Genomic DNA, 14,671 nt, shown 5'->3' on the forward strand with positions numbered 1-14,671 from the left:
TATGACAGCGTAAAACATATAGCATAACATTTGTATACAAGTTATAACGATGACAAGATGTTAAGCCAGCTAGCTGTACAAATCATGGTATAAATTATGTGCACAAAATATGTTTCCATACGCTATGTAGTTGGGCATGTAGTCATGTATAATGCGTGCATCATATTGGTAATATATTCTTTATATGGTTATACATTGAATTTTTTTTTTTTTTTTATGTGTATTGATAAAAGGGTGTGACAACTTCTTTGATTTTTTATGAAGATTTGTTCTATTTCTTTATTAATGTGGACAAATGCTTCACAACCAAGATTCTTTAGAAATAAGTAATTTACCTTTTCACATGTACATGTCTCCTATGGAATTCCACCATCGAAGGAACTTGAAGGCCCTTTTTTATAGGATAAATAACAATATCAATAGCATTTTCCCGACATTGTAAAGGTAACCTAGGATGCAAACTCATACACCTTAGATGATCCATGATTATTTTGTTCCTCCTTTCTCACATGCCATTTTCTTGTGGTGTTCCTCAAACTATCTTCTCTGCATGAATTGCATGGTATGAATAGTAATTATAAAAATACTTGCTACACTATTCACCTCCATTTTATGATATGAGACAATTTAAGTTCCTTCCTATCTCGTTCTCCACCAAGGTTTTCTATTTCTTAAAATTATAAAAAACATCAGCTTTATTTCTAATACAACAAACCCATGTTTTTCTATTTACATCATCAATAAAAGTAATGTAATAGTGAGAGCCATGAGAGATGATAGCTAACCAGGTACCCATACATATATATGCACAATATGTAAGTTTTCACTCTTCGTGTCTTTCTCAAATCTGAGAAATTTGACTCTCTTCTATTTTGTATAAACACAATTCTCACGAAAATTCAAATCAACATACTTCAAACATGGAAACAATTTTTTTGAGTGAAGAATTTTCATTCCCTTCTCACTCATGTATCCAAGCCTAATATATGCCATAATGTCATATATGTTTCTACATATGCTAAGACATTATAAAAATTAGAAATAGCATTGAATAAATACAATGTACTAGCCTTTTCTCCTTTTAATATTATTGAGGCTCCTTAAGTGACCTTGTAGGTTTTGTTTAGAAATTTAGTTATATATCCTCAACCTCCCAACTTCCCTATTTAAATTAGTCTTTTTAGATCTGAAACATGTGCTACCTCCTATAGCCACCACTAGTTGCATTCTATTTTTTTATAAGTACCTTTACCCATTCAAATAATTTTACGTGGTTTATCATTACCCATAATTTTATTACTAAAAACTTAAATTAAAGTTACAAAATGCTTTTTAAAATATTATAAAATAATTACTAAACACTTAAATTAAAGTTACAAAATGCTTTTTAAAATATTATAAAATTCTTAAGGTTTATGGTTTAGGGTTTAGGATTTATGTTTTGGGGTGTACGATTAAGTGTTTAGGGCTTATAACACTTTAGCAAATTCTTTGAATAAACACTTAGATAAAAGTTACAAAACCCTTTTTAAAATGTTGTAAAATGCTTCGGGTGGTTTTAAGATTTATAAGGCTTTAGTAAATTCTTTTAATAAACACGTAAATAAAATTTACAAAACATTTTTTAAAATGTTGTAAAATGTTTAGGGTTTATAACACTTTAGTAAATTCTTTTAATAAACACTTAAATAAAAGTTACAAAACACTGTTAAAAATGTTATAGAATTCTCACGGCTTAGGGTTTAGTGTTTAGAGTTTAGGATTTAGGGTTTATAACACTTTAGTAAATTCTTTTAATAAGCACTTAAACCCTAAGCCCAAACCAATTGTAGTGCTTGTATGAGCTCTCCCCAAGCTATTGTTATGGCTCTCTCTAGGCTTTTAACTTTGTTATAAGTGCAACCTCGTTAGCTTTTGCGCTTTTTTGTGACCAAATCATTTCTCTTTCTTCATATTGTCATTAGAATCTTTTGTTTTTCTTTTTTTTTTAGCTTTTTAGCTTTATTATAACCATGGTAATTGGTTCCATTTTTCTCTTTTTCTTCTTGATATTATTTATGTTTTTTTATTAATTTTGCTTTCTTGATTTTGTGCTTAGAATCTTTCTCCTTGCTTTTTCTGAGCTTTTTGGCTTTAGTTTAACAACTTCTAGTGTTTTGTTTTACTGGGGGTGGTTGTTTTGTTGATATGCTTTTTTGTTTTTTTTTTTTTTTGTTTTTTGTTTTTTTTTTTTATTTATTTATTTATTTCTGATATAAATATAATAATATAATTTTTATTTGTTTAATATATATTTATTTATTTTTAATGTAGATATAACGTATATAAATTTTATTTATTGATTAAACATTTCCATATTTTCTTTTTTATGTTATCTTAAAATTATTTTTAATTTGTATTTGTCAAATATGAAGAAAATAAATAAAATATATTTTTCAAATATATAAAAAAAAAATATACAACTTACCATAGAAGTATTATTATTTTTTAACTACCATACTAATAGCCATCCCCTTAATTTTAATTTTTATACCAATAGGCATCCCCTTATTGGAATTGGCCATGTTAACCATTTTTTTAATTAATCATCTTGAGATTATGGTTTAAATTGAAAGATACCAACATATTTTCATCATCCCCACTACATCGGCCAATGGAATTGTAACTACTAACTTTCTTGTATATGTAAATAAGTTGTTTAAAATAGATTTTTACCAAATGATGATTAAAAATTTACTGTGCCTATGAAACTGCATTAAATCATTTATATCTTAATAGTGATTTTTAGTTTTTTTATTAAATACAATGTAGAATATATATATTGAATTCTGAGACAATATTTTTTTTCTTATCACGTAGATTATATTGTGTGAATAGCGATGGATACCCATATTCCCAACACAATCGATAAAGGTAATGTAAGGATTTTCATCGAAGTAATTATTATCTTGCCCATTTTTTAAATAATGAGGGTGGGACATGGACATGTTGATGACTGGATCCACGTGTATTTTAGATAGGAGTTGCGATTCTCTCTTTGTGTTTCGAATTCGACAATCTTCACCGGCTCTAGAAACTAACAGAAAAATTTGGTTAAATATAAAATTTAATAAAATTTAAAGTTTAGTTAATTTAATTAGATTGGATTTTAATATTTAAATAAAATTTAATAATAATTAAAGTTTAGAAAAATTAAATTAATTAATTTAAACTATCACAAAAAAATAAAGTGTATAAATGAAATCAAATTTTTAATTATTCATCAATATTTCAAAAATCCTTATAGTTTACCCAAAATGATAAACATTCGTTATTATATTATATGGCTTGAACTTGTGAATATTAAAGATATTATGTTTTAATTTATTTATCACACAACATTCACAATTAACATATGTTCATCTTTTTTATTGAATATGTAAATATAAGTGAATGTTGTATTTTGTAAACTTTATACAGATTTTATAAAATTTAGTTTACTAATATTAACGTATATTTAAGTGCAAATACAAATATTAAAACAACAACAAACTTTAAATGAAGTTTATAAAACTATTACTTTTATTATTAATAAAACAAATTTAAAATAGTCTTAATAAAAGAAAGTTTAATATGGTTATGACCACATGTAACAATGGTCTTATGTTCTTCCAAATGGTTCTTGTTGAAGTTTTTTATGAGAATTTACCTAATGTAAGGTACAACTCTTTTTGCAAAATTGTAATGCAATAGAATTGCAATGCACTACAATTGTTAAGGAATAGCTCAAATAGTGTAGGAATGAGTTTCAAATCTAGGTTTTGAGTTTTTAATCAAGGTAAAGTTTCCTATGAGAATTTAGCCAACACACACTACTACTCTTCTTGAAAAATTGTAATGTAATAGAATTGGAATGCAATCGAATTGTTAAATAATAAGTAACATAGTGCACGAATAGCCCATGGGGCTTTGGATTGACGGTGAATGGGTGCACTGTTAAGGCACTCCTTGCGATAGGTCACTGGTTCAATTCCCTGTGGGTAATTAGTTTAGTCTTAACCTAGAAAAAAAAAAACATAGTGCACGAATACCTTTCAAATTAAGGTTTTGAGTTTTATATTAAAGTTTAATTAAAAAAAGTGAAATTAGTTTCAAATTTAGTTTTAATTAAGATTTAATTAAAAATAACCAAGGTACATACTTATCTTATAAAGATGGAAGTAAACAACTCTTTGCTGTGAGTGATTGAAGATGTTTTATAAAAAAAAAGTTTGGCTTCTTTGACTATTACAATAATAATACATTAATAATTTTTATTTTTTATTTATTTTTTCTATATTAAGACTAACCTACATACCCACGGGAGATTTGAACCGGTGACCTATCGCAAGGAGTGCCTTAACAGCGCACCCATTCACCGTCAATCCAAACCCCCGTGGGCTACATTAATAAATTATTATATTAAAAATACAAATATTAAAAAATATAATTAATTAAGCTAATAATTATTAAGAATCTATATTTTTAAATAAAAATTAGCATATTAAAACATAATTCCACCTTATAATATTAATTTATATATGAACTCACACTCAATAAATCTATTATTAGTAAAATAAACTTAATAAAATATGTTTGGTAAATATACTCTATAAAATTAGGTTTATCATTAATATATTGTTATCTATAAATGCAAATATTACACATATATTAATATATATAAAATTATACATTATTAGAAATACTACTAATATTACTAACAATTAAGCTATAATATTAACATTAATAAAATTTAATTAATAACATTTATGTATTTTCATTAATATTCATAAATAATGTTCATAATAGTTACATTTTAGACATTAATAATAATAAATAAATGTAATATTGGCAATAGAAATATTAAGATTAATGCTATTAATAATAAGTTTAATACATTCTTAATAATTTCATATAATAATTATTATGTAATAATATTTTTAAGTGTAATAATTTGATATATTTGGATAACACAATCATTAATGGCTATCTTTAATTAATTATAATTCATCATTTTCAATCTTATTAAACACTAACAATTATAGTATGTTGTAATTAATCATTTATTAATGTATTAGGCAACATGAAGTATTAATAGTTTGATTATTAAGTAATACGTAAAACCATAATTTATGAATATCAATACTATTTATTATTTATTAATATTAATGTTAATATATTAATACTAGTATAATATATATTAATATTATTGTTAATAAAAAAATATTAGTATTATCATTAATGTTAACATTAATATTAACATTGATATTAATGTGTGCCTCTTACTCTAAAACATGTGTTACAATTTAAATAGCCATGCCTATTAAAACATGTGTCTTACAATGCAATTGAACTTTTGAGGCCATAGCTATACCACACCCTAAAAATTATTTAGGTTTAAAATTTAGTGTTAATATAATATGACATAGTTTTGATGTTTATGTCATCTAATAAAACCTCGTATATATATTGTGAACTTTTGCAGCCATAGTTGTAACCCACCCTAAACTGGTTACTATGTACATATATTATCGATATATTCTAGAATGATTGTTGGAGCTTTAGAGGAGTAACTACAACATGTAGCCGCCACATCTCTTCTTGGAGATAAGCTACCATTTCCCACGCTAGTTTATTTCCATTTTGTATGTAAGCATATTTTAATTCTTTGATATTAATGACATGAAGTTTTATTTCTGCTTCAAATCTATGTTTATGTTTATATTTTTATTTTGTTGCATTCCTACATAAGTCTGGATCATCATAAACTACACTAGGAGTAAAACCACTCCTCCCTAGGATCACTACAAGCTCATGTCATACTCTAAGATGTTAATGGTTGTATTGAGGGATTCTTTCTTGGAGAGTGCAATACTTGGAGTTCTTTTAAATTAGGACATGATGAGGAGAATTAAAGCTTGGATCCTCTTTTAGAGAGCACAAAACAATTCCACAAGGAGTGCTTGAAATGTTGATTCTTAGCTTAAAGACCATGAAACTTTGGAGGTGGCTTCTAACCACCACATGACACTTGTACATCTTCACTAAACTACTCTCATGTGGATATATTGTAATAACTTATATTAGGTTGTTGCACAATTGATCCATTTTCTATTATTTGCCTAACTGGCCTATCTTATAAAATGGCGAGAGTGTCGTCATTCTTGCAACATAGCACTCGATCATCCATATCTTCTTAATATAATCATATTGCAGTCCTCTTTTTTGTAATGCGAGGGTTAAAGCTTGGGTGGATTGTTTGGAAATAGGGTTTATAAGACTTTAGTAAATTATTTTAAAAACACTTAAACAAAAGTTTCAAAATACTCTTTAAAATGTTATAAAAAGATTAGGGTTTAGGGTTTAGTTTTTGGGATTTAAGGTTTTGGGTTTTGGGTTTTGGGTTTAGGTTTAGGGTTTAATGTTCAAGGTCTACAACATTTTAGTAAATTAATTTAATAAACACTTAAATAAAAGTTGCAAAACAATTTCTAAAATGTTATAAAATGGTTAGGGTCTAGGGTTTATGGTTTAGGGTTCGGGGTTTGGGGTTTAGAGTTTAAAGTTTACAATTTGGGGTTTAGGGTTTATGTTTTTGTGTTTAGGGTTTAGGGTTTTGTGTTTATGGTATAGGGTTTATAACACTTTAGTAAATTCTTTTAATAAAACTTAAATAAAAGTTACAAAATTCTTCTTATACTGTTGTAAAATTCATAGGGTTTAACGCTTGGGGTTGAGGTTTTAGGGTTTAGGTTTTGGGGTTTAGGTTTTAAGGTGTATGGTTTAAGGTTTATAACAATTTAGTAAATTCTTTTAATAAACACTTAAATAAAAGTTACAAAACGCTTTTAAAAATGTTATAAAATGCTTGGGTTTAGGGTTTATGGTTTGGGGTTTGGGGTTTAGGGTTTAGGGTTTAGGTTTTATAACACCTTAGTAAATTCTTTTAATAAACACTTAAATAAAAGTTACATAACGGTTTTTAAAATGCTATAAATTTTTGAGGGTTTAGGGTTTGGGTTTTAGGGTTTAGGGTTTATGGTTTTAAGTCTAGGGTTTAGGGTTTAAAGTTTAGAGTTTAGGGATTATAACACTTTAGTAAATGCTTTTAGTAAATATTAGCATAGGGTTTATGGTTTATAAGACTTTAGTAAATGGTTTTATTCAAGGCTTAAATAAAAGTTACAAAATTCTTTTTAAAATGATATAACATGCTTAGGGTTTAGTGTTTACGATTTGGCCTTTGGGGTTGAGGGTTTAGGGTTTATATGACCTTATTAAATTATTTTAATTAAGACTTAAATAAAAGTTCCAAAATTCTTTTTATACTCTTATAAAATGCTTGGAGTTTAGGTTTTGGGTTTTATGTTTAGGGTTTAGGGTTTAGGTTTTAGGGTTTATAACGCTTTAGTAAATGCTTTCAATAAACACTTAAATAAATTTTACAAAACCATTTTTTAAATGTTATAAAATGCTCAAGGTTTAGGGTTTAGGATTTAGGGTTTAGTGGTGGTGGCTTTGGGTTTAGAGTTTAGGGTTTATAACACTTAATTAATTGCTTTTAATAAACACTTAAATAAGAGTTACAGACTCCTTTTTAAAATGTTATAAAATGCTTATTGTTTATGGTTTAGAGTTAAGTGTTTGAGGTTTATTATTTGGGGTTTAGGGTTCAAGGTTTTCAATTTAGGGTTTATAACACTTTCGTAAAATCTTTCAATAAACACTTAAATAAAATTTACAAAACACTTTTTGAAATGTTATAAAATGTGTTGCATTTATGATTTAGGGTTTAGGGTTTGGGTTTTAGGGTTTAGGGTTTAAGGATTGGGGCTTAAGGCTTAGGGTAGGGTGTTTAAGGTTCATAAAATCCTTAAGCTTTAGGGTTTATGGTTTAGGGTGTAATGTTTAGGTTTTAATGTTTATAACACTTTAGTAAATGCTTTTTATAAACACTTAAATAAAAGTTAAAAAACACTTTTTAAAATTTTATAAAATGATTAGGGTTTAGGCTATAGGGTTTAGGTTTTACGGTTTAGGGTTTACAATACTTTTTTAAATTCTTTTAATAAACACTTAAATAAAAATTACAGAACCGTTTTTAAAATGCTATAAAATTTTAAGGGTTTAGGGTTTGTCTTTTAGGTTTTAGGGTTTTAAGTCTAGGGTTTAGAGTTTAGAATTTAGGGATTATAACACTTTAGTAAATGCTTTAAATAAACATTTAAACAACACATTTTTAAATGTTATAAAATACTTAGGGTTTACGATTTACAGTTTAGGGTTGAGGGTTACGGGTTTATGGTTTAGATTTTAGCGTTTAAGGTTTATAGCAATTTAGCAAATGTTTTTAGTAAACACTTAAATAAAAGTTACAAAACATTTTTAAAATTGTTTTAAAATGATTAGGGTTTAGGGTTTTGGGTTTTGGGTTTAGGGTCTAGGGTTTAGGGTTAAGTGTTTGCGGTTTAGGCTTTAGGGATTAGAGTTTATGGTTTAAGGTTTATAACACTTTATAAAATGCTTATGGTTTAAGTTTTAATATTTTCAATTTAGGGTTTGGAGTTTGGGGTTTAGGGTTCTTGGTTTAGTGTTTATAACACCTTAGAAATTGTTTTAATAAACACTTAAATAGAAGTTACAAACAGTTTTTAAAATGTTGTAAAATTCTTAGGGTTTAGTGTTTAGGATTTGCAGTTTATGGTTTATGACTTAGGGTTTGGGGTTTAGGGTTAAGGGTTTAGGGTGTAGGGATGAACCACCCCACCTGATGTGGGTATCTACTGCTACATATTACATGTAATGCATTCATCTTGTTGAGCCTCGAGGAGTTATGAAGAAAAATAAATAAAAGAAAACATGTTTATGGAGAAGGGTGGAAAAACAAAGGTCGGGGTATCTCATGTACCATAGTTTTCTCCCTCCTACACTCACATACCCAAGTGTGGTCTTCCCTTGTTATAGATACTAATAAAATTCTCAGGGTCTATCGCTTAGGGAATAGGATTTGGGGTTTAGGGTTTAGGATTTAGGGTTTATAACATTTTATTAAATTCTTTTAATAAGCACTTAAATAAAAGATACAAATAGTTTTTAAAATTTTATAAATTCTTAGGCTTTAGCGTTTAGGGTTTAGGGTTTATAACACTTTAGTAAATGTTTTTAGCATACACTTAAATAAAAAGTAGAAAACACTCTTTAAAACGTTATAAATTAATTGGGGTTTAGGTTTTAGGGATTAGGGTTTAAATTTTATAAAACTTTAGTAAATTCTTTTAATAAAAATATAAAATAAGGTACAAAACACTTTGTAAAACGTTATGAAATTCTTAGGGTTTAGGTTTTAGGGTATAAGGTATAAGGTTTGGGGTTTGGGGTTTGGGGTTTAGGGTTTATGGTTTATCACACTTTAGTAATTTGTTTTAATAAACACTTAATTAAAAGTTACAAAACACTTTTTGGAATGTTATAAAAGCCGTAGGGTTTAGGTTTTTTGGTTTAGGGTTTAGAGTTTAGTGTTTAGTTTTTATGTTTTAGGGTTTATAACACCTTAGTAAATTATTTTGATAAAAACTTAAGTAAAAGTTACACAATTCTTTTTAGAATTCTATGAAATTCTTAGGGTTTAGGGTTTATAAGACTTCAGTAAATTCTTCTAATAAACACTTTAATAAATGTTAAATTTCTTAGAGTTTAGGGTTAAGAGTCTAGGGTTTACAAGACTTTAGTAAACTGTATTAATAAACACTTAAATAAAAGTTATAAATTTTTATAAGATGTTACAAAATTCTTAGGTTTTAGGGTTTATGTTTTGGGTTTGGTGTTTAGAGTTTAGGATATAAGGTTTACAACACTTTGGTAAATGATTTTAATAAACACTTAAATACAAGTTACAATATGTTTTCAAAATGTTATAAAATTATTAGGGTTTAGTGTTTAGGGTTTAAGGTTTTGGGATTAGAGTTTAGGGTTTAGGATTTTGGGTTTCAAGTTTAGCGTTTTGGGTTTAGGTTTTGTGGCTTACAGTTTAGAATGAAGGTTTTATAACACTTTAGTAAATTCTTTTAATAAACACTTAAATAAAAATTACGAAATGTTTTTTTAAATGTTATAAAATGCTTAGGGTTTAGGGTTTAATGTCCACAGTTTGGGTTTAGGGTTTAACACTTAGGGTTTATGGTTTATGATTTAGGATTTAGGGTTTATAATACTTTAGTAAATTTTTTTATGAAACACTTAAATAAAAGTTTCAAATACTTTTTAAAATATTATAAAAGGATTAGGGTTTAGGGTTTGGGATTTAGGGTTTAGGGTTTAAGGTTTGGGGTTTTGGCTTTAGGTTTAGGGTTTAGTGTTTAGGGTCTACAACATTTTGGTAAATTCTTTTAATAAACACTTCAATAAAGGTTACAAACCAATTTTTAAAATGTTATAAAATGGTTAGGGTTTAGGGTTTGTGGTTTAGGGTTTAGGATTCGGGGTTCGAGGTTTAGGGTTTAGGTTTTGGGGTTTAGGGTTTATGTTTTTGTGTTTAGGGTTTATGGTTTTGTGTTTATGGTTTATGTTTTGTAACACTTTAGTAAATTCTTTTAATAAACATTTAAGTAAAAGTTACAAAATTCTTCTTAAAATGTTATAAGATTCTTTGGGTTTATGGTTTAGCATTTATGGCTTAGGTTTTATGGTTTAGGGTTTAGGATTTTGGGTTTAGTTTTTCGGTTATATGGTTTAAGTTTCATAAAAATTTATTAAATTCTTTTAATAAACACCTAAATAAAAGTTACAAAACAATTTTAATAATGTTGTAAAATGCCTATGGTTTAGGGTTTAGTTTATAGGGTTTATTGTTTAGGGTTTAGGTTTTGCAGTTTAGGGTTTATAAAACATTATTAAGAGCATCCCCATCTCTTCCCCACCCATAACTCACCCTATAACCCCTTCTCTCTCTACCTCCCTCCCTCTCCCTCTTTCTCTATCTCTCCCACTATCTCCCTCTCTCCTCTCTCTCTCTCTCTCTCTCTCTCTCTCTATATATATATATATATATATATATATATATCTCTCCCTTCTCCCCTATCTCTCCCTTTTCCTCTCCCTGACCCTATCCTCCTCTCTGCCCTATCTCTCTCTCCTCCTCTCACTCTCATCCTCTCTGTCTCTCCGTGTCTTCCTTCCCTCCCATCCCTTCTCTCTCACCCTCCTTCCCAGTCTCTATGTCCCTCTCTCCCCCCATACCTCACCCTTTGTCTCTCCCTTCCCCTACCACCCCCTCTCCCTCCCTCTCCCACTTCCTTTCCCCTCCCCCTCTCCCTCTTTCTCTACCTCTCCCTGTCCCAGTGTCTTCCCCTCCCCTATCCATTTTCAACTCTCTCTCCCTCTCCACCTCTCACGCTCTCTCTCCCTCTCCACCTCTCTTTCCCCCTCCCAATTTCTCCCCCCACATATCTCTACCTCCCCCTCTCCCTCACCCTATCCTCCTCTGTCCCCAAATCTCCCACCCCTTCTCTCACCCTCCCATCAATCCCCCTACCACCCATTCTCTCTCTGCCTCCCTCCCTCTCTCCCCCTCCCTCTCCCTATCTCTCTATCTCTCCCACTATCTCCCTCTCCCTCTCCCTCTCCCTCTCTCTCTCTCTCTCTCTCTCTCTCTCTCTCTCTCTGCCTATCTCCCTTCCCCCCTCTGTCTCTCTCCCTTCCCTTCTCCCTGACCCTATCCTCCTCTCTCCCCCATCTCCCTCTGCTCATCTCTCTCTTCTTCCCTCCCTTCCCTACCACCCCTTCTTTCCCCCCATCCCTCCCCATCTCTCTCTCCCTCTCCCTCCACATCCCTCCCCCTTTGTCTCTCCCTCCCTTCCTCTCTCCATATCCCTCTCCCTCGCTCTCCGCCTCCCTTTTGCCACCCCCTCTTCCTCTCTCTCTACCTCTCCGTCTCCCACTCTCTTCCCCTTCCCCTTCCCCTATACTTCTTCCGCTCTCTCTCCCTCTTCCCATCCCCTCTTTGTTCCCCTCCCTATATATCTCGCCACCTATCTCTACTTCCCCCTCTCCTTCACCCTATCCTCCACTCGGCCCCCCTCACTCACTCCTTCTTTCCCTACCATCACTTCCCCTAGCACCCCTTCTCTCTCTACCTCCATCCCTCTCTCTGTCCCTCTCCCTCCCCATCTCTTCCCCCACCTATCCCTACCTCCCCCTCTCCCTCATCCTATCCTCATCTCTTCCCCATCTCCCACCCCTTCTCTCCCCCTCCCATCACAACCCATACCACCCCTTCTCTCTCTGTGTCCCTCAATATCTCTATCCCCCTCTCCCTCTCTCTCCCCATCTCTCCCTCTTTTTCTCTCCCTCCCTTCCTCTCTCCTTCCCCCTCTCCCTCCATCTCCTCCTCCCTTGCCCCTCCCACTCTCTCTCTCTACCTCTCTCTCTCCCATTATGTTCCCCTCCCCCTATCCCTATTCCGCTTTCTCTCCCTCTCCCCCTCTCACTCTCTCTCTCCCCCTCCACCTCCCCCTCTCTCCCCCCACATATCTCTACCTCCCCCTCTACCTCACCCTATCCTCCTCTCTCCCCAAATCTCCCACCCCTTCTCTCCCCCTCCCATCGCTCCTCCTACCACCCCTTCTATCTCCGCCTCCCTCCCTCTCTCTCTCTCTCTCTCTCCCTCTCCCTATCTCTATCTCTCTCACTATCTACCTATCTCCCCCTCTCCATCTCTCTCTCTCTCCTTCTCTCCCTTCCCTCCTCCCTCCCTCCCTCTCCTTCACTCCCTTCCCTCCTCCCTCCCTCTCTCTCCGTTCCCCTCTCCCTGAACTTATCCTCCTCTCTCCCCCATCCCTCTATCCTCCTCTCTCTCTCCCTACCTCCCTTCCATACCACCCCTTCTCTCTCCCCCTCCCTCCCCATCTCTCTCTCCCTCTATCTCCCCATCCCTCCATTTATCTCTCCCTAACTTCCTATCTACCTCTCCCCCAACCTATCACTACCTCCCCCTCTCCCTCACCCTATCCTCATTTTTCCCTATCACCCACTCCTTCTCTCCCCCTCCCAACACTTCCCCTACCACCCCTTCTCTCTCCACCTCCCTCTCTCCCTCTCCCTCTCCCTCTCTCTATCTCTCCCACTATCTCCCTGTCTCCCCCTCTCCATCTCCCTTCCTCTCTCTCTCTCCCCCTTCCCCTATCCCTGATCCTATCCTCCTCTCTCCCCCATCTCTCTCTCCTCCTATCCATCTCCTCCTATCTCCCCCATCTCTCTCTCCCTCTCCCCCTCTCACCCTCTCTCTCCCTCTCCTTGTCCCACTCTTTGTTCCCCTCCCCCTCTCTCCCCCCACCTATCTCTACCCCCCCCTCTCCCTCACTGCATCCTCCTCTCTCCATCAATCTCCCACCCCTTCTCTCCCCCTCCCATCACTTCCCCTACCACCCCTTCTCTCTCCACCTCCCTCCCTCTCTCGCTCTTTCTCTCCCTCTCTCTCTATCCCTCCCACTATCTCCCTATCACCCCCTCTCCCCCTCTCACTCTCTCTCTCTCTCTCTCTGTCCCTTCCTTCCCCTCTCTCTATCTCACTCTCTCTCTCCCCCTCCCCTCCTCTCTCTCTCTCTCTTTCTCCCTCTATCACTCTGTCCCCCTCTCTCCCACTGCTTACTCTCATTATCTCTCTCGCTCTCATTATCACCATAATATCATCAAACAACCTAATTTAGGATGTCATTTAAGAAACAAAAATATAATCATGAGTATATCAATCCTATCATTTAACATATATAATCCACATCATGTAGAAAACAAAAAGATCTTATGAATTGGAAATGAATAGTCATCATATTATTTAAGAAACACAATCATTATATCATCTAAGAAATAATAAAACAAACACATACATAATTTTATACAAATAAACTTGCAAAAATATCTACACACATTATCTAATTAGCAAAAACACAACCATCATATCACATAAACAAACAAAAAATGTTTTCAGTTAAAAAAATGTTTTTTTAAGCCTCTTTTCAGATTTAAATAAACAAACACATACATTTCACATGTGTTATAAAAATAAAACAATTCTACTGATAAATAAATTATTTTAGATCATCAAATTTGTAAAAAATAAATAATTTAATATTGAATAAGTTAAATATTTACTTTACCATGATGGAAATCTTCCCTAAAAATATAAGTGAAGTAAAACCTAGGCTATTGAAAATCTTATGGAAGAAGAGGCATTGGCTCTTTTTAAGAAAGCAGTGGATGATGATAGTGAGAAGCAATTACTTTGTAACCACTTGAAGAAGATAGTCAAGATATGTGGAGGAGTCCAGAAAATTTGTGTCAACTTCTATTTTCCCAAACATCTAAATTGTTCAAATTTTTAAAAATACAAATATTTCATTAATGGTAAAATTTAAGAAAATATTTTTAATAAACAGAAAATTAAAATTACATAAATGCTAATATTTAATAAATCTAAAATCACAACCTAATTTAAATAAAAAAATTCATTCTTATATATATAATAAATTAAATTGTAAAACTTAATATATATATATATATATATATATTAATTACTGAATTAATAATTTCACTAATCTAAACTAAACTTCTTAGCTGCATAATTTTCATACAAAAATTTGATGCACATTACACTCTATCA

The sequence above is a fragment of the Pinus tabuliformis genome, chromosome 4_1 (genome assembly GCF_031772625.1).
Source record: "Pinus tabuliformis cultivar Carrire ecotype Pingquan chromosome 4_1, CPIR1, whole genome shotgun sequence".
Classification (NCBI taxonomy): domain Eukaryota; kingdom Viridiplantae; phylum Streptophyta; class Pinopsida; order Pinales; family Pinaceae; genus Pinus; species Pinus tabuliformis.